This window comes from Peromyscus leucopus, chromosome 9, assembly GCF_004664715.2.
Source record: "Peromyscus leucopus breed LL Stock chromosome 9, UCI_PerLeu_2.1, whole genome shotgun sequence".
Lineage (NCBI taxonomy): Eukaryota > Metazoa > Chordata > Mammalia > Rodentia > Cricetidae > Peromyscus > Peromyscus leucopus.
The window spans coordinates 45,691,193-45,712,934 of NC_051070.1; the positions used below are offsets into that span (position 1 = coordinate 45,691,193).

Here is a 21,742-nt window from a genome sequence, read left to right on the forward strand (position 1 = left end):
TTAAAGGGCTGCAGCATCAGGAAGGTTGAGAATCCCTGTGCTAGAGGGGGAGTAATGGACACATGTCCATTCCCATGACGGTGTGAATATTTCCTACAATGCTAATAAATACTTCTTGGCCTTGATCTCCAGGTATTTTCACATGGAATGCTTGTATTTTAATATTTTCTCCCTGAGAAGAATCTCAATTGTAAACTTATCTAGAAAACCCCATTCTCATATTATTCTATGAATCTGTTTCTCTCAGTTTTAACAAGAACATTTTCCACAGAGGTGGTTTCCATTCTTCTGGTGCTTCTGTGGCATCCCTGCTCTGCCTCACCCAGACGAATAGGCTTTTAGGTTGTCACCCAGAGCTACCCTAAGCGCTGGCTTCATCTGCCTTTGCCCTCAGTGTGTAGCATGCTGTGGCCACCCGGGGTCCACACTTGCTTTATCTACTTGCAGGCTGGGAATCACTGGTATTTCAGCTGTCCCTTGCAGGTCAGCCCCGCAGAAGCCAGAAGTCATCTCAGACAAAGTCAACAGGCAGGGTTGGTGACCACGAGGCTCCATGGCTTTAAACAGCAAAGCTCTTTCCTGGCATCATTTACAAGAGGAAACGCTATGGTGTTTAGGGGTAGTATTTGGGTGGTGATAATTAAAATTCTGCTCTTTGCTAGAGAAGACTCTTAATGAAGATGCTACAGTGAAGAGTAAATGATGCATATTCATAAATGGAGGAGGGTTTAAAGGGGAGATATGTCACTAATGAACAAAGAGGACAGAATGAAAGAGAAGCTAAAGTCTGGTTCACTATGGTATAGGTTAAGGGAGAAAACACCACGTATACTCAGGTAGGTTTGCTGACTGAAGGTATGTGCCTTAGTCAGTCAGAGGACTTGATTACTTTATTTGAGGCCATGAAGTAAACTCACTTATTCATTCATTCATTCATTCATTCATTCATTCATTCATTCATTCATTCAACAAACACCTGGGGAGCTGGTCAAGTACCAGGCAGCTGATTACTAGAAATGTACACATCAGATATTATTTTCTGATGTGATCCAAGTCTTGGAGATGATAAAGAAATGAAAGCAGACAATGATTCTGTACAAGAGAAGTATGTTGGACCACTTTGAGGAAAACAGAGTAGAGTAGCTAAGTCAGGATCATGGAATAAGGGATCCTGTTAGGAAGAAGGCAATATTTTGTCAGGCCTTAGCTGGTGACTTGCTCAGGAGAGAAATCTACAAGGCTGGGGCTGTGAAAGGACTTTCCATGGAAATAGCTGGAAGGGAGGAGGCTAAGGCCACGAGCGAAAAAAAACGGGGAAGGACTATGTGTTAATCCAGGACATGCAGTTGCTGCCATAGGTCAGGGGACACGTGCCAATGTGAGTGGTGTGGGGGACATGGAGAGGTCTGAGTCACAGCAGCAGCTCTGAAGGGAGGGGTGAGCAGCCTTCTGATAGGAAGCAGCAAGGGGGCGTGGCGAGGAGAGGGAGGAGCCAGGCTGACTCAAGTGTGGGATGAGCATCAGAGATACAGAGAACAAGCACAGATGGAGGTCTGAGTAAAAAAGACAGGGAACTGGCTCTGGGACGTATTGAGCCTGAGCATTTGCTGAAGGCTGCCCAAAAGGGGCTGAACTATGAATAGAGGTTCAGAAAGATGCCAGAATTCTAAGATAGGCTTCAAATTCTCTGGGCATTCTCTCAATCTCTTATAGGATAATTAATTAAAAGGAAAACGAGATGGGATCTAAGTATATCCTTTTCTTATGAGATTTTTACATTTCCTACATACCACCACCACCACCACCACCACCACCACCACCAACAACAACAACAACAACAACAACAACTCAGAAAGGTAAAAATGGTGCAACTCAACTTGGGTTTGAAAACCACTCTCAGAGCATTTACATTGCCCAGTTCAGTCTCCTGTTTCTGCAGCTACCTTCTGAGCAAGACATTTGTCTTATACACAAGAGTGTTCAGGCCCATGAAAGGGAGCTAGGGTGAGTATGAATCCATCATTAGGGGAAAGCATTTCAAAGAGAGTGTCCCAACGAACGTGATGCAAAGATAGCATGGCTTTAAAACCACAAACCAGGATGGTGCCAATCTTGATGTCCCAGGTGAAGACCATATGTCGTCCATTGTCTCTGGGACAGACTCAAGTCCGTGATCCACATGACCACTTAATGCTTCTCTGGCTTTGTTCACACTACTCATTCTATGCACAGTGAAGCCACAGTAATTACTAACTAAAGGGTACCCACAACTTCACTTCTCAGAGGAAGGGATACAGGCAGCTCAGGATGGTCGGCACTTATTCAAAGCAGCAGCTCACAGACACCTGTGCTGTAGGGAGAACACACTCGGGTCAGGACACTATAAGGTGCCTTTGCCACCTTGGCAGCCTGTGAGGCAAGAAAGGACTCCAGGCTTCTGTTTCAGATAAGAAGCTTAAATCCTGTACCATGAGTGCTACTTATTAAAAACAAACAAACAAAGCATATCCCTGGTACTTTGGAACTATTATTGACACTGCTTTCAGTCAGAAAATGTAGATCTGCCAGGCCCGTCTTGCAACTCTTGCCTACCCTCTGCTTTGTGTTCTGTATAAACTGGGTTTTCTGAGGACCAAGAGGAAAGTCAGTGATGAACCCCGCCCCGAAGCTTGCAGGGATGCCAGTCTTCATTAGATGCCATCCCAGAGTGCCTACTCTGCCCAGCAGGCTGACGCAAACAGAAGAAAGAGGCACATAGCCTTAACGACACTGTCAATTACCCGGTGGGGCTGTAAATCCCTCTTGTGATTATCCCAGGGGCTATGCATGTGCACATGTACAGACACATTAAGACACACAACATGCACACAGACATAGTTGTACTTCAATGTTAAAAACCACTTCTTGGGGTGAGATTGGCCCCCGATCACTGGCTGCTCTTTCAGAGGACAGGGTTCGATTCCCAGTACCCACATGACTCACAACTGTCTGTCACTCCTGGTCCCAGAGGATCTGACACCCTCTTCTGGCTTCCACAGGCACCAGGCATGCAGGTGGTACACAGACATACATGTGGGCAATATATATATATATGCATATACATACATACACACAAATAAGAGCATTTCTTCAAAACTAAATAGTTTATAAATCTTCTCTTGTGCTTTCCCCTATCCCCAGATGTTTGGACATCTGCTGGGTGTAGAACAGACTTCTTTCTTGAAAAAGTAACTTAATTAACTACTATAAAAAATACTGATAACAACCTCACTCAGAATACCCAAAGAGAATATGAAAGGATGCGAAGTAATGTATTAATTGAAAATTGGAATACCACAATGTGGAATAGAAATTCATGGAAAATCATGAAGTATTGATACTTATGACAGGACAGATGTCCCTTGAGAAAACTATGATTGGTTAGTAAAGTTAATCGTCAAGACCACAGATGACAATTCCCTCCACATAAATGTCCAGAAGAAGGAACTAACCACATAGAAAGGAGGTGTTTGTCTCTGGTTTGGGAGAAGGATAAAGGACAGCTACAATTACAATGTTTGTTTAAACAATTACAAGGAATTGTTTAAAGAGATGACCCTGCTCTACAACTGACTGATGGAGATTGCAAGCCTAAGGGAATACACCGAAACCACTACATTACACGCACTAAAGGGTCTATCGGAGGGTATGTGCACATCTCAGCAAGCAGCTTCCAGGAAAACTGCATCAGGAACTTGACCCAAAGTCTTAAGCAGTTCATTCCCATGTCATGGTATTGTAATGAACTGCAGTTAAAATACCCACGTTGGGCCACTGGACAGCAGTCTAGCAGCATGGCTCGTCCCCTATTCTTCTTGCGGCAGCCACTTTCATGGTAGGATGGATCAGTCGCACATCAGAATCTGTGATCTCCAGTGGGTCAACTTAAGGTGACCCCACCAGGCAGAATATAATTTCCCCAAGTCAAGGTGTCTTTAATTTTGGAGGCTGTTCTGTGTCATCTTTCCTGCTGTGATGTACATGGTTGTCCTTCATAGGGCACTGATGGACCAGACACACCGGAGTTGGCAAAGGGTATGTGTTTGTAAATTCAGTATGTGGCGCTTGAACCTGGCTGAGCCCAGGAAAAGCTTCCTGCCTCCAGGTGAGCAGTCGACAGTCCAAGTCACTGTTCTCTCTTCTCAGCCCTCTGTCCTTCCAGAGCAGCCTTTGGGTTACCTGTGGTTGCTGTTCTAAACGAAGGCCTCCATCTCTCAGAGTCTCTACACCTATCTTCATGTCTCTTCCACTCCGAGCATCTTGGGATTCCTCTGGCACCACTTCGTGTTACATGACGTCTTGCTCGGTGTAGGAACCCACTTCCAATGTCTTGGCCATCTAGCATCCTCCCTTGCAAGGGATCTCCCAGCCCCAGGGCAGAGGCACGAGAGAGTGACGGTGGCATTCCCCTGGGCCCCCTCAGCAGGAACAGAGTGTGGTCTCGAATTCCAAGATTTTTTTTATGGACTATCACGAGAGGCACTTGTCTTTAGCCTTCCTCAGGAAGAGGAGCATTGCTTAGAACAGGACATTCATGTATGGAGACCCAGACTCCATTTAAATACACGCTCTGGAGGAAAAGTGGGGCATCCGATACAGATGTCAGATGCTGAGGCTATGTGAGATCTTTGAATTTTTAGCATGGGGCGGAGAAGTATTGAAAGCACTGAGATGGAAAGGCAGGTACCTAGCAAGAATATAGTCCTTTCTCCTTCACTGCATTCTCCCCCACAGCCCTGGTACCTCCAATATCCCGTGCTGCAGCTACACAGCTGTGAAAAGAACTTAAATCCATTTAGTGGCCCAAATATCTGGAGCAACTGATTACATTCTTCCCAGCAGCAGGCTTTCCTACATAAAGCACCTCAAACAAATCTTGCAAGCCTAATTTTTGTTTTTAATGCTATCAGGCTCATGATAGAGCCTTAACTCTGTAGGTTTCAGAAGAATTCCCTTTTTGGCTTTTAAGGGATAACATATTTCCAAATCCTCCATGAATGGCTCAGAAGGGATTTTCAAAGGCATATACCAAAGGAAATAGTTGACCTCCCTCGCCTAGCTTGTTATTGTTGTCTTTAAATGCTAAAAGCTGGGGGTGGGGAATTCTTCATGGGAAGGAGGGACAAAAGAAGAAATGAGGCTTTAGACGGAGTGGTAGAACTGGTGTGCATTGACCATAGGTGGGAGACTTGCCAGAGAGAGAATGCCATCACGGATTGCCGTCTCAGGACCGGCACCCAGCGGTCCAACAGATGCCCAAGGAGAGCAGTAAGAGCAGTAAGCACTGGCCGTGGGGAGGAGGTCAGGTGCGGAAACTCCTGACTCCTTCATGGTCGCCAGCTGGTGGCTGAGAGGAGGATCTGATTGGATGATAGCCAGGGAAGCGGGGGACCGTGGCAGCAATGTGTGAAAGGGGCCTGGACTGAACTTCCAAGGTGAGGAATGACAGGGCAGTTAGGGGCTTTGTCTTGAGATGACCAGAAGGCCATCATGGGACACTGAATTCACTTGAACCCCCAAATCCCAGCCTCAAATTTGATTTCTCAACTGCCTGGTAAGATGAGGCATAATAGCGGTTTAAGGAATGGGATACTGAAAAAAAATATTTTAAAAAACAGGAGGATCTTGGTTTGGCAAATTCCAAACAAGCAGGAAATGGTCAAACTGCTCAAGCAAATACAAAGATATTAGGCAGACAATGACATGGAGATCTGCACAAATCCTAGTTCAGTAAGGTGAACCTCAGATCCCCCTGTGTAGGGAGCAGGTGAAGTCTGAGTGTGAAAGTGTGCTGTGGACACTGGTACGGCCATGTCAAAGGCCCCTGTGCCCCGGCATCTTGGGAGCAGCAAGTCTTCCTCAGGTGAGGCCGAGAGGGATGGCCAAGACTTCCTTCTGTATGAGCACCGATGTTGACAGTGTGTACAGAAAATGTCCACCATAGCTTTCTCCTTCTGGAAGGCTCCTTCCCTAAAGAGCCTGCTCCTACTGTGATTAGCTAAATCTGCCTCCTTGTTCAGCTGTATATAAGAATCCTACCTCCTTGTTTATATTATATATATATATATATATATATATTATATATATATATTCCTACCTCCTTGTTTATCAGTATATAATAACTTTGCCTTCTGTTCAGTGGTGTATGATATCACCACCTCCTGTTCAACTGCATATAATAAACACACTGAGTTTTCCAGGTGCTATGGCTCAGTCAGAGAGCCCAACCCACGGGCTTCCAGCTTTTCTCTGTGTCTCTGTGTCTGCCCTTTCCTCATGCCCTTGCTCTCCTGCTTAGGTCAACCCCAGAGGCTGTGTGAAGGTGCAGCGCCTTTGTAATGCACACATCCAAACCTTGTGGGAAGCACCAGAAGAAAACTGTGTGAGATTATAAATGCAATGGGTCCGTGCAACGTACAGCATTTCCAAGGCTTTATAAATCCAACAAATTCTCTGACTAGATTTCCACTATTGACTCAACAAAAGTAACGTATGTACATAACACAAAGGAAAAAAAGTGAGCAGTAAAAGACTACCTTCCGAGCGTGAGCCCCTTCACCAGCTTCTCTCCCTAACAACAAAGGACGTTGGGAGATCCTGGCACAGGCAGCGAGATAAGAAGGGATGCGCACAGTGCACAGTGCACAGCTCTCTAGCCCGTGCACCAAATGCTAGCACTGCTCCTGTGTCTTGCTTTGTCTCACTTACACCGTATCCTGGAGGTTGCTCCTGTGTCCACATTGATAAGGCTCCAATGAGCATGTTCAGACATGGTTTCTGACAACTTTCTAAAAACATCTTTATAAAGATTCTGGCAGTGGCTATGAAAAAGGAGTATTGGGATTATTAGTTTTGAGAGCTACTGTTAATTATTCTCCAATTACGCTCCCTAAATGTTTTGTTTGTTTGTTTGGTTTGGTTTATCTCTTGTTTTCCTCTTCCTGGCCAACAACAGGTCAGAAGCCATTATGGCTGGCTTTTCTTGACAGGTGGAAGGAGGAAAGAATCACATGTCAACCAAGTCTCCGTTCCACCAACACACACATTTGCAGCATCCTTCACAACCAACCAAGCGAGTCCCAGACTCAGGAAGTGGGCCCTTTTCTCAGCAGCTGGGGCACAGTGAAGAGCGTGGTCTCTTGTAGGGAGAGGACAAAGCTCGATTCTGAGAGCATTTTCATCCTTGTGATCCCCAAATAGCGATTCATTTTTCTTTTGGCCTCTGCTGGCCTTGAAAGACTCTACGAGAATTGAAGGGACACTTGCCCACTTGAGTATGTGGCTCTGGAAGGCCTTACCCTTCTCCCTCATTCCCTCTGCCTTCCTAATGCCACTCCTTTAATACAGTTCCTCATGCTGTGGTGACCCCAACTATAACATTATTTTTGTTGCCATTTCATAACTGTAACTTTGCTATTGTTATGAATTGTAATGCAAATATCCGTGCTTCCTGATGGTTTCAGGAGACTCTTGTGAAAGGGTCGCAGCCCACAGGTTGAGAACCACCACCGTAGGTAATACTAAATCTGTTGTCAAGTGCTGGAAATCTCTGGGTCAGGGTCAGCAAACTTTGTGCTGTGTGGGTTCTGGATCTGCTCTGTTTAGGTCTCAGGAGAAATCCACTCATATCCCACACTCCTCCTGGGATGATTTCTTCCTTTGGTAAAACGATGCAAAGATGCACTCTTTGCCTCAAGAACACATCATCTCTGTCTCGCAGTGGCTTGTTCTCACTTTGAATGTCTTCCTTTTAAACAAATTTTGCAGAAAAACATTTTGTGTGGCTTTTGTCCAAAGTAGCCAAGATCTGTTCCCTAAGCCACTAACAGATAGCCCCGCCCACACTTGACAGAAGTCCCTAACAGATAGCCCCGCCCACACTTGACAGAAGTCCCTAACAGATAGCCCCGCCCACACTTGGCAGACAGAAGTCACTAACAGATAGCCCCGCCCACACTTGGCAGAAGTCACTAACAGATAGCCCCGCCCACACTTGGCAGAAGTCACTAACAGATAGCCTTGACAGAAATCACTAACAGATAGCCCCGCCCACACTTGACAGAAGTCACTAACAGAAAGTCCCGCCCACACTTGACAGAAGCCTTTTGTTCAGTCTCCAAGACTGGGGACCTATCAAGCTACCTGGTTTTAGTACTAGGTAAAAGCTGTCTATCCTGAGTTGCTTTGTTAACGATAATGGAGCACACTGAATCTTGAAATGGAGCCTTCCCTAGTTCTTGTTTGTTCTAGAGGGTAAGGCTTAATTGTTCTCACTCTGTGTGTGTCTCTGTCTGTGTGGGTATTTGCCAGCACACACACGTGCACGTGCGTGTGCGCGAGATTAAAGAAAAGGTTTTTTTTGTTTGTTTGTTTTTAACTCAGAATTGTATTTTTGGTAAAACTGAAAAGAAAGACACTTAAAAAGGGTCCACTCAGTTGTAGCAAGCTTTTAGTATCTTCTGTCAGTTTTGGTCTGAGAGAAATAGAACATTTGGTGCTCCTCCTTCATTTGGAAGCCTTCAGACATTATTTTCTTTGGATACTTATTCCCCGAGATCAAAGGATGTGTTTTCTTTTCTTCTTTCTATTTTCTTTTTAGTGGAAATAATATTTTGAGCATTTAATGCATTAGTAAATAATGGCTATCAGCATGATTTTGACGAGAAATGGAAAAGCTGTCAAGTTGCTAAGGCGTTACAGAGATTTTTTTTTTTTACCCCCTTCCCTCAGATGAGCTATGGCAATGACTTCTCCAGACATGGGAAAACGTTTTAACACTTCATAAAATTCTTTTTCGACAGCAGGGGACACAGCAACCAAATTTCCCTGGTGGAAATAAAAAACATTTAGCCCAAGACGTTCCTGAGAAGTCAATGATGGCAGAGAGCGCTTCTGAGGCAGAAGAAATGTGGGGGAGGACAGCAATCTGCCTATAAGGGGGACCACGTCTGCACAGAGGTCAGAAACCCTCATATTTCATCCCGGCACTTAGCATATGACCTGGCACTTAACAGCACTCCAGCAAATATTTGTGGGATGATTTTAATCATTCATTCCAGCAGCAGAGGCTTTTACAATTTCAGCTGAGAAGACAGATGAGGACGTGACAGGGGGGATGTCAGCGTACTGCAGAGCCATTTCTGACAATAACTCTGACCAGCTTTGGCACCTGCAGGGCTCCGGGCACATGTTCTCATGGTGAGAATGTGACTTCTGATACTCACAGCAGCTCCACAGAGGCAGCCACCAGAGCTAGGCATTGGTGCACATGCAGGGACGACTGCCTGCTCCTCTCTTCTCTCATCGTCTGAGGTGAACTGGTCATCATGTGGGTCCTGCCAGCCCTTTGCCTTTAGATATCCAGAAATGCTCAAGGATCTATGTTGTTCTTATAGTGAGGCTATGGGGCTTTGATGGAACCTCAGGAACCTGAGGGAATCACCAGGCAAACCTTTTCATCACAGAAAGGAGGACACAGAGACTCGAGGGCTGAGAAGACTTTCCTGAGGGAATATGGCTAATTACTGCTTGAGCTGAGATGAGAGCCGGCGTCTCCTCAGACCCAGTCAAAGGCACCTCCATCGTTTGCTGTTTTGAAAACTGAAGATGTGACTGGCGCCACTTTCTCTCCTAAGTGTACAACGCTAGGCTACATGGTGGTTGAAACAGTTACCATAGCAAGGCTAAAAAAAGACGAGTAAGAACAAGATGAACCTACTATCCCATAACGTATGTGTATTTTGTGTGTCTAGTTTAAAGAGAATCCATTTTAGTGCTAAGTCAGTAATTTAGTGCTAAGTGTGTAATTGAGATCACAATTTACACACACACACACACACACACACACACACACACACACACACACACAAAACTAGAAAACCTTCATACTATGTTCTGATGTTACTGGTTTTCAGCCCAATTTCCAACACCAGCTTCACCTCCCTCTATAAATGGTCAATGATGGATGATGGACACTTGTAGTCAGGACTGTGTGTGTGTGTGTGTGTGTGTGTGTGTGTGTGTGCATGTGCTCTTACAAACAGTGCTTCCCTCTATAACTGGTCAATGATGGACACTTGTACTCAGGACTTTTGTATGCTTTTACAAACTGTCCAACCTCCAGAGTGCTGTGGTGAGGTAAGAAGAAAGACGTAGGTACACATGGCTTGCATCTCTGGCATGAAATCATTCTAGAAGAACACAAATAAATTTGTTGCCCATAAAATAATTAGCAGTTGTTAAGGACTCACACAGAGAGTATGGCTGTGGGTCCTAACAGACTGGACAGGCTTCAAGGAGGAAGCCTGAATGGCAGTGGGTTTTGAATCTGGTATGGAGGAGGAGAAGTCTTTCAGGCAAGAAGACAGCAGAGCATGTTTGGAATGGGGTGAAAGGGGCACATGCTGGAAGTACATATTTCAATTTCTAACCACATAGTAACATTTATATTTGCTCTGCTGCCAGTGTCGCCCTTCATCTCTTCCTGTGAGCTTGAGTTCACAGCTATAATCATATCCTCCCCTGAGCATTTCTAGTTTTTATTCAAACAAACAAACAAACAAAGAAACCAGACATGGCTCTAGAAAACAAACTATCCAGACGGCCAAGGGTCAGAGATTGAAGGACAATTAGAAGTACGACTCTTGGCCTTCACTGACATTAGAGTTTTCCCTTCTCATTCATACTTATATGTATGGCATGCATTCCTTGTTTAATATCAACAGGCCCCTTTCTATTGCCATCTGCTTCCTCATTTACCTCCTCTACTCTTCCCCTTTTTCTTTTTCAGCAGGAAGCTTGTTGGAAAAAAAGTCAGGAAGGAAAGTCACAGAATGTGTAACTGGTTAGATATGTGTGTGTGTGTGTGTGTGTGTGTGTGTGTGTGTGTGTGTGTGTGTGTGCTGTAACGAGGTTTGCACAACTGATCATCTTGGCATGTATATTAAGATGTGAGTATGGTGGCGCGTGCCTCTTGGACTTCTAAACTGATTCTGTCAGATCTCTGAAACGACAAGCTTTGCTTGGGACTGATAAAACTCAAAGTGGGCAGGCCTATTGGGAGTCCCTAGGAAGCATACATCTTTTAAAAGCAAAGATCAGAACCCCAAAGTCGACGAATAGGAAAACGTGGGCAAGTTCTACCAAACAGACAGAATGAGAAGTTGACAACCAAGTGAGACAAATGTGACCTGAGATGACATACGACTCACTAGGCCTGCCACTTTCCCTTTTTCTTTTATCCCTACTCCAGCTGGCTCAGAGGAGAAGAGAAAGCCCCGGGGCCATACCAGGATGGACCGAGGTCCTCAACTGATAACTGCACATTCATGGTCACAAGTCAAGGACAAACCCCTAGAGAAGTGAAGAAATGTCACAAACCTCCAGCTCTGGGCTGAGTACAGCTACTGATTCTTGACACTTTAAGGCAAAGCCTGGGTGGAGACAATGTCTAGTTGACTCCGAAGCAAAGCGAGACAACGTGCAAACGCTGGCAGAGTGGAGCACCAGCCAAGCCAGACGGCAGCCGCAGGTGCTCGGTGTACACTCTTTCATTTTCTATGAAATGCTAAACGTCAAGGTTCCTTTCTTCAAGATGGCTAGCTGGCAACGGAACCAATCCTCTGAGTGCTTGCTTTGCACATGAAGAGAAGACGAGGGCAAACAAACCAGTGAGATGAGTGTATGCTCCTTGTCCAGCATTCTGGACTCCTGTATGAAGTTTCTTTCATCTTGCTCAACTTCTCCGCTGTTTCCAGCAACATACACACAGGAGCCCACCATGCCTCGAGTTCTGCACTGGACTCTCCTGGAAGCGGCTAAGCAAGCCCTCCTATCGTGACGTCAGGTCTGCTATACTTGCTGGAATAAGTTAGCCTGTCAGTACATCTGCTTCTGTGATGTCTTGGAACGATTTCCCAGCATTCCTGGCTGCTTCCTGTATGGGCTGCAGTGGGATGCTATGAAGAAAGGCACTGGGGACCTTGTACATGGGGGAGGGCACTTGGGATTACTGCCTAATAAGGAGACCATCTAGAAGAAAGTAAGCGGTGATGCTAGTCCTTGAATATCAGTGTTCCACAACGCCAACCGCATTCTGTGTGAGAAAGCCAAATGCCATTCATGTGGAGTTTGCCAGGGATATTATTAATACAGATGAATGGGTTTGACTGGTTCTGCTTTTGGAAATCTCAGCAGACATGTCAATCGGCATGTTTCCAGTCTTAGAAACAGTCATGTGGTATTAACGCCAGATTCAGGTCCCCATAACTGAACCAAGCCCGGGAAGCTAGGAGGGTGATTGAGATGTACCAACAAAACCCCAACAGAAAGAGGACAGCTTAGGTCAGGAGACATGATAGACCCATTCATAAGGTGGAGGGAGCTTGTGAAATCCTGAGTGTGTTGTTGACATGGGCAAGGCCTTGTTAAGGACCCTAATGCCCCTTGGGAGTGGCAAAGCCTTCTTCTGGTCCAAGTGACTATGTTGAGTGTGTGCAGAAAATGTCCCCCATAGTTTCCTCTCCTTATTTATAGTCTGAAGATTGCTCTCCTACAGAGCCTGTTCCTACTGAAATTAGCTAAACCTGCTACTTCGTTCAGCTGTATGCAATAACTCTGCCTACTGGTCCAACTGTATATAATAAACATGCTGAACTTCCCAGGTGCTATGGTTCTGTCAGAGAGCCCAGCCCACTCAATTCCAGTTTCTCCACATCTATGTGTCTGTCATTTCTTCATCCCCTCCCTGCCCCAGTTAGGTCAGTCCTTGGAGCCATGCAGAGAATGGCAACAGAGTGCAGAGATTGCCTACCAGGCCAGTGAGGTCACTGCTAATATTTTCACAGTGGATGTGAGGTTTGCTTCTCTTGGTATTCAGGGAGTGGTCATTGCTGTACAAAGCACACATAGGAGAATGGAAAATGGAGGTTGTTAATGGAGCCACGCAACCCTCTTATTCTGCTTAATTTGAGCACAGGCTGCACCTAATACCACCTCTGTCTTCAAGTCATCCTGGAAGAGTCTGGCTTTCATGGACACCTGTGAAGTCCTCCATGCTCCAGATGGGACATGTACTCCTCGGCCAGCACAGAGCTGTCACCATCAGCTGGAGTTTTCAGTCTGTTGACAACTGTCCACTACTGTAATACTACTGAGAACCAAACTGCAGAGCTAAGGGGAGCTTCCCAGAGGGTGGTGGGTACGTGATAAACCTAAACGTGGTTGGAAGGTTACACAGGAGAAGAGTCTAGCATCACTTTCTCTGGTGAGTTTTGCTCAGCCCTCCTAGCAGCCCCGAGCCTGTTAACTATGGTCTGGTGTACTGATTTCCAATAAGACCACAGCCAGCAAGTGTTCTTTGATTTCTTTGATTCATTACACATGCAGGTTGAAGCCCTGTTACCTATGAAAAGTTTCCCCCTTCCTACTCCCTTCTTCCTTTTCTGTTTTGACACAGGGTCTTATCTAGTGTAGGCTGGCCTCACACCCACGCCTCAGCCTCCTCAGTGCTGGGATTCCAGATGTGTACCACACACGGCTGTGAACAATGTCTGAATGCGCTGTTTCAGGCTTTCTTCTCACCTGTTTTGCAGTTTAGCCATTGCTTACTAGTTCACTCCCTCCCCAGTCTGTCTCTATGACTGTAATGTTCCTTCTTACAACCCTTATCAAAGTCCAGCAAACTGTCATACACCTGGGTAGGTGCTGCACAGGTCCGGTGATGGAAACTCCATCAGAAGAAGGGGGACAAGAACGACCTCCCAGGAGGAGGGGCCTTTCAACTAAAGCCTAAAGGATGAGAGAGATTCCAGCATGCATTGTAGGGGGAAAGCAGGTAGGCAGAGGGGACCAAATGTATGAAAGCTCTGAGGTAGGAGATGGCTTTGTTAGACCCAGGAAGGATGAGACTGCAGGGGATGGTCACAGTAAGGACAGGGCAATATGATACTGAGGCTGGAGAGCGACGATAGCTAGGAAGCATAAAAACTACTTAGAGTACAGCAGGAAGCTACCCAAGGGGGCTCAGCTGTCTATCAGATGTTATGTGAGAAGGGAATTGGAAAGGAAAGGAAACAGGGCTTCCCAGGAGCTACTTCCTCTTTCTTACTGTAAGCAACCCAAGATTATTCTGGATATCAGTGAACCAGCTAGGAATTATATCTTCCACTTTTCTTGTTGGGCATGGCCATGTGTAGCCTGTTGGGTCCAGTAGGCATGCAGGGTGTGGTAGATTGAATGTAACTGGACCCTATAATCTCATAGGGAGTGGCACTATTAGGAGGTATGGCTTTGTTGGAGTGGGTATAGCCCTGTTGGAGAAAGCATGTCACTATGGGGGCAGGCTCTGAGGTTTCCTATGCTCAGGATACTGCCCAGTGTTTCAGTTGCCTTCCTGTGGCCTGTAAGATGTAGGACTCTCAGCTACTTTGCCAGCACCATGTCTGCCTGCACGATCCATGCTCCTAGCATGGTGATAATGGACTGAACCTCTGAACTGTAAGCGAGCCACCCCAATTACATGTTTTCCTTTATAAGAGTTTCCAAGGTCATGGTGTCTCTTCACAGCAATAGAAATCCTAAAAAGTTGGTACCAGGGACTGGTGGGGTATTGCTGTCATAGGACTGACCATGTTTTTGTTTGGAGTAATGTAGACTTTAAGTGCTGCTTAATGGGCCATACTAGTAGGAGCATGGAAGACAGTGGTGGTGAGTGTCATTTGATGAACTGTGGGGATCAAGAGGTTTCAGAGAAGAATGTTAGTCTAGAGACTGGTCTTAAGATATTTTGGTAAAGAAAGTGGCTTCTTTTTGCTCTTGTCTGAAGAGCCATCCCCAAGGCTAAAGTGAGGAGTATTGGATTAATTACATTGGCAGAGGAAATCGCAAAACAGCCTAGTATAGACTCGGTGGTGTGATTATTATTGTTAACTCTGATAAAGATTTATAATGAAAAAGAGCAGGCTAAACAAGGAAAAATATTTGAGGAGAAAAAGAGCACCAGAAAGTGGAATGGAGCTAAGTTCTATGTTCAAGGAAATAGAGTGAGAAATGGAATAAAGGGAGTGGTGACCTCAGGGCAAGATCCCACCCAGCTAAGTTTCCAACTTATATATAAAAAAAAAAGTTTAGAGCCTGGTGTGGTGGTACACACTTTAAATCCCAGCATTTGGATGGCAGAGGCCGGCAGGTCTCTGAGTTTGAGGCTAACTTGGTCTACAGAGCAAGTTCAAGGACAGCCAAGCTTACGCAGTGAAGGTAACTGTGGGAGCCCGTTCTGGGGTTCCTCGTGGCTTTACCCAGCAGGTCTGAATAGAGGATGATCAGGACCACGGGCCTGAGTGCAGGTGTCTAAGATGGCCTGCACTTGGCTGTGCTGGGGGGAGGAGGTCTTTTGCTCCACCCCCTTGGCATCTCTATAAAAACCCTGGACCAGAGACAATCGGGGCCCGTTGGGATAGGTTCCAGGCCCTCTCGAGGCTATCCTTTATTTTCTATCTGTTTATCTCCGCAAGATTCTCCGCTATAAATCCTTCTATCTAATATTTCCTGCTGCTCGCACTCAAGAAAACTCTGGGAAGCTGTGGGGGTGGTGGGTAAACGCCCCACAGGTAACAATCACCAGAAAGCTGGTGAAAGGGCCATGTTCCAGCCCCAGCAAGCAGCAGAACTTAGCAGCCATGTGGTTCTGGCTTTAGAGTTAAGGATAGAAGAAACAGGTTGTGGAATTTGCACCAGAGACCAAGAAAAGCTGCTGAGGCCAGGCATGTGTCAGGGGTGTCCCTTAATGGAGGTCTAGTAGACAAGCCATTTTGTGAAGCTGTAAAGTTGAAGCCTGGATTCCCTTGAAGAACCCAAGATGTTAAGAGATGCCAGAGTCATTGGATGCCTGCCGAGGAGAGCTGCTAACAGAGACTGGAACCAGCCCAAGGGAAAAAAGTGTGTTGCAGTCAAGGAAACAGAACAGAGTTCGACATCTGAAAAGCATTTTGACATCAGACATGAAGATGCAGAGTCTGGAGTTTGCCCAGCTGTTTTTTTTATCTTGCTTTGGTCCAGTAATTCCTCGCTATGCTCCCTTCCCTATGTTTGGAACAGTAATGTATATCCTGTGCCGTTATATGTTGAAATATGTGATCTGCTTTTTGATTTTGATTTTTATAGGTGATTATAGTTAAGAGATTGCACAAATCTCAGAAGAGACTCTGAACTTTGGACTTTAAAACATTGTTGAGGCTGTGATAGACTATGGGGACTTTTGAACTTGGACTAAACACATTTTGCATGATGATATTCTTACAAGCCTGTGGGGGCCAGGGAGTGGAATATCATAGATTGAATGTAATTGGCCATAATAATCTCATAGATGTGGCTTTGTTGGAGTGGGTATGGCCTTGTTGGAGCACGTATGTCACTGTGGAGGTGGGTTTTGAGGTTTCTTATGCTCAGGATCCTGACCAGTCACCTTCCTGTGGCCTGCAAGATGTAGGACTCTCAGCTACTTTACCAGCACCATATCTGCCTGCATGCTGCCATGCTCCTACCATGATGACAATGTACTAAACCTTTGAACTGTAAGCAAGCCCCTTCAATTAAATGTTTTCCTTTATAAGAGTTTCCAAGGTCATGGTGTCTCTTCACAGCAATAGAAACCCTAACTAAGACACAGGGTCTTTGGGAAAGTTATGTTTTCTCAACATAATGATATCAGTCCTTCCTCTTTTTCTCCTACATGATTTCAATCTAGAAGAAGAGATGCAATGTCAGGGGTAATAGCAAATCATCATACACAATAATCCAAGGAAAGATAATGGCATTCTTAGAAACCTTGAACCACTGGACTGGTCCAGCATCTGCATTTTTCTGTGTGTGAAACCAAGCAGCTTGGTAGGGACATTTGTTACCCAGTGGTGGACACTGCATCTAACTGACACACTGGGCAATTTCAAGAGCCTAGGCACCATGACTGTGAGCAGTGATCATCAAAACGAAGTCACCTTGTCACACAGGGCTATGCTTTTTCAGGTAGAAATAATAGGACTTCTATGTATGGCCTTGAGATGGGGTTTGTTGGTGGGAGGATAGTATGAAAAGTGCTGACAAGATTTTGGTCAAAGAATTTATTCAAATGAGAAAGGAAAGCCATAAAAAGGAAAAGGTTTGGTGATTGAAGAAGACACAGGGATGGTTCAACATACAAAAAAATCTGTCGATGTAATCCATCATATAAACAAATTGAAAGAAGAAAGATGCATGATTATCTCATTAGATGCTGAAAAAGTCTTTGACAAAATCCAACCCCCCTTCATGTTAAAGGTCCTAGAAAGATCAGGGATACAAGGAACAGACCTAAACATAACAAAGGCAAAATACAGCAAGCCAACAGCCAACATCAAACTAAATGGGGAGAAACTCGAAGCGATTCCACTAAAATCAGGAACAAGACAAAGCTGTTCACTCTCTCCATATCTATTCAATATAGTACTTGAAGTTCTAGCTAGAGTAATGAGACAACAAAAGGAGATCAAGGGGATACAAATTGGCAAGGAAGAAGTCAAACTTTTACTATTTGAAGATGATATGATAGTATACATAAGTGATCCCAAAATTCTATCAGGAAACTCCTACAGCTGATAAACACCTTCAGTAATGTGGCAGGATACAAGATTAACTCAAAATAATCAGTAGTCCTCCTAGATACAAATGATAAATGGGCTGAGAAAGAAATCAGAGAAACAATACCCTTTACGATAGCCACAGATAATATAAACTATCTTGGGGTAACTCAAACCAAAACAAGTAAAAGACCTGTATGACAAGAACTTTAAGTCTTTAAGAAAGATGTTAGAAAATGGAAAGATCTACCATGCTCTTAAATAGGTAGGATTAACATAGTAAAACAGGCACTTTTTACCAAAAGCAACCTCCAGATTCAATGCAATCCCCACCAAAATCCCAACATGATTCTTCACAGACCTTGAAAGAACAATACTCAACTTCATATGGAAAAACAAAAAAAGTCCAGGATAGCCAAAACAATCTTGTACAATAAAGGAACTTCCAGAAGTATGCCTGACTTCAAGCTCTACTATAGAGCTATAATAATAAAAACAGTTTGGTATTGGCATAAAAACCGACATGTGGAACAATGGAATCGAATTGAAGACCCTAACATTAACCCACACACCTATAAACACCTGACTTTTGACAAAGAAGCCAAAAATACACAGTGGGAAAAAGAAAACATCCTCAACAAATGGTGCAGGCATAACTGGATGTCACCATGTAGAAGAAAGCAAATAAATCCTTATCTATCACTTTGCACAAAACTCACGTCCAAGTGGATAAAAACCCTCAATATATATCTAGTTACACTGAACCTGATAGAATAGAAAGTGGGAAGTAGCCATAAACACATTGGCACAAGAGACTACTTTCTGAATATAACACCAGCAGCATAGAAACTGAGATTGATAATTAGTAAATGGGACCTTCTGAAACTGAAAAGCTTCTGTAAGGCAAAGGACACTGTCAGTAAGAAAAAAAAGCAGTCTACAGAATGGGAAAAGATCTTTACCAACCTCACATCTGACAGAGGGCTGATCTCCCAAATATATAAAGAACTCAAGAATAGAACAAAACATAATAATTTAAGGGGTACATATTTAAACAGAGAATTCTCAACAGAAGGATCTGAAATGGCCAAGATACACTTAAAGAATTGTTCAACATTCTTAGTTATCAGGGAAATGCAAATCAAAACGACTCTGAGATACCATCTTACACCTGTCAAAATGGCTAAAAAAAAAAAAAAAAAAAAACTTGATGACAGCCTATGTTGGAGAGGATGTGGAGTAAGGGGAACACTCTTCCACTGTTGGTGGGAAGGCAAACTTATACAGCCACAGCCACTTTGGAAATAAGTATGCTACTTTCTCAGAAAACTGGAAATCAATTTACCTCAAGACCCAGTGATACCACTCTTGGGCATATACCCAAAGGATGTTCACTCATACAACAAGGACACTTGCTCAACTATGTTCATAGCAGCATTATTTGTAATAGCCAGAAACTGGAAACAACCTAGATGTCCCTCACCTGAAGAATGCATAAAGAAAATACAATACATATATACAATGAAGTACTACTCAGTAGTAAAAACCAATGATATGATGAAATTTGCAGGCAAATGGATGGAACCAGAAAAAATCTTCCTGAGTGAGGTAACCCACACTCAGAAAGATAAAAATGGTATGTACTTGGTTGTAAGTGGATAGTAGATGTAAAGCAAAGGATAACCAGGCTATAATCCACAGCCCAAGAGAAACTAGGTAACAAGGAAGATCCTAAGAGGGATGCATGGATTGCCCTGGGAAGGGCAATAATAAATAATTATTTTGATGAGATCTACTGGGTAAACGGTGGCAGGAGGGGGTTAAAGAGGAGGGGATGGAAGATGGGAACATGAGGCATCAGGATAGTTGAGTTAGGGGAGGGATGGAGAGGTAGAGCAATGAAAGAGATATCTTAATAGAGGTGACCATTATGGGGTTAGGGAGAAATGTGGTGCCAGGGAAACTCCCAGGAATCAACAAGGATGACCCCAGCTAAGACTCCTAGCAATAGTGAAGAGGGTGCCTGAACTGGTCATCTCCTGTGTAATCAGATTGGTGAATACCCTAATTGTCATCATAGAACCTTCATCTAGTAACTGATGGAAGCAGATGTGGAGATCCACAGCCAAGCACTGGGCAGAGCTCTGAAGTCCAGTAGAAGAGAGAGAGAGGAGGGATTATATGAGCAGGGGGGGGGGCGGGTCAAGAAAACTCACAGAGACAGCTGGCCAGAGCTCATGGAAGCTACTGACTCTAGACCGACAGCCAGGGAGCCTGTATGGGACTGACCTAGGCTCTCTGCATGTGAGTGACAGTTGTGTAGTATGGTCAATTTGTGCGGCCCCTAACAGTGGAACCAGAATCTGTCCCTGGCACATGAGCTGGCTTTTTGGAACCTATTCCCTATGGTGGGATGCCTTGCTCAGCCTTGATGTGGGGGGGAAAAGCTTCGTTCCGCCTCAACTTGATATGCCATGCTCTGTTGACTCTCATGGGAGTCCTTACCCTTTCTGAGGAGTGGATGGTGGGGTAGAAAGGAGGTAGAGGGAGGGAACAGGAGGAGAGGAAGGAGGGGAAACTGTGGTTGGTATATAAAATAAATTTTAAAAGTGAAAAAAAAGAATGCAAAGAAAGAGTTCAGTTAGGCTGAGGTGCTAAAGAACTATCTTGACGGCCATCCCCACTTGGCATGGGCTTCCAGGATGGCAACTTCTCTGACTAGTATGCTCCTCCCCGCTCAAGCATCCAGTGCAGACTCCAAGGCTGCACAGCCCACCCTAAGCCTTACCACCGTGAGGCTTGTTGATGCCACACATCACATTCTGTCTACCTCTCTGTTGTTCAACTATGGATGGCTTTCACTTGCACAATGGCAGGAAGGTGTGCTTTCCCTTTTCAGCTCCAGTTTAACTGGCCCCTATTTCATATCATTGCGGAGGAAAGCATGGTTCTCTCCTGTCCTAACCCGTGGCTGCCCCCCTCCTCCCATGGCCTCACTTGTCAAGGGCTGAAGTCCCTGCAAAAGGAAGACAGTAAACTCCACACAGATGGGAAGTTGCTTAGAATTGAGTCCCCTGAGCAAAAGTAAGTGGGCAGTCACCACACTGCTGTTTGGGCACATGGCTTCCCACCATAGCCCCGCCCCCCTGCCCCGGAATCGTGCTCTTGAGGCTGTATAGCCTTTCTTCTCTCCTTGTCTCTTGCGTCAGCCCACTCTTACCTTTTCTCTGGCCACTCATCCATTATTGTCTTTCCTCCTTCAAAGCTAGAGTCAGTATTAACTTCCTTTATTCGCCACCTAGTAGCCCCAACTCTAGCATGGCTGGACCTACACAGTTGGGTCAAAGGCCCTTGTCCAATGCTGATGAGTTTTGCTAATGCAGTACAGGTCGGTGAGAGGCAGAGCACTCTTGTTTCCCACAGTCCTTTTCTTTAAAGGCAGAGTGTTCTTACACTGAGCATTTGACTTACCGGTCTATGATTGGGGACTCACTGCACGGTACTTACTCTGTGCTACTGCAAAAACCATCTGTTGGCAACAAAGTCATGTGAGACGCTTTCCTATGCAAGAATCTGGCTCGTCATCCCTCTCTGTCTGCCTATCCTAACAGACACATCATCCCTTAGGTTTCCACGGATGAAAGGGGTGACAGGCATTTTGGCACACTCGATCACTGCACATAACACTTATCTTCAGAATGAATATGTAAATTGCATGTGTTGCTGTCGCGTGTGGGTCCCTGCACCTGGAATGGAATGGAATGGAGCGTAGGCCCCTTACAGTGTCACTCAACAGCTTTTACCAAGCGACAGGCCATCAGCAGCTGAGCTGCATTGTGCTGCCCTGACATTAACTACAGATGCAGAGTGCCACAGGAAAAGTCGACGCCCCTTTTTTTTGAATAGAGCCCGGGGTAATTACCGTGACTATTGTTCTATTAGAAAGCTCCATTTATGCTCCTTCATCAATTCAGGATCTAGACATGAAAAATCACTGGCATTAAGTGTTTAAGGCAATTTGCTTTCCAAATGAAGAAAGGACAAAAGTCTATTCGTGAGTCACCCATGCAGACAGCCAAAGCTCACCTCAT

The 21,742-nt window shown here is 44.9% G+C and overlaps 1 protein-coding gene across 1 annotated transcript in view; it reads right to left on the minus strand.

The window, feature by feature from the left end:
* Nucleotides 1–21,742, minus strand: part of Enox1 (ecto-NOX disulfide-thiol exchanger 1) — a 552,113-nt gene that overhangs the window by 112,208 nt on the left and 418,163 nt on the right.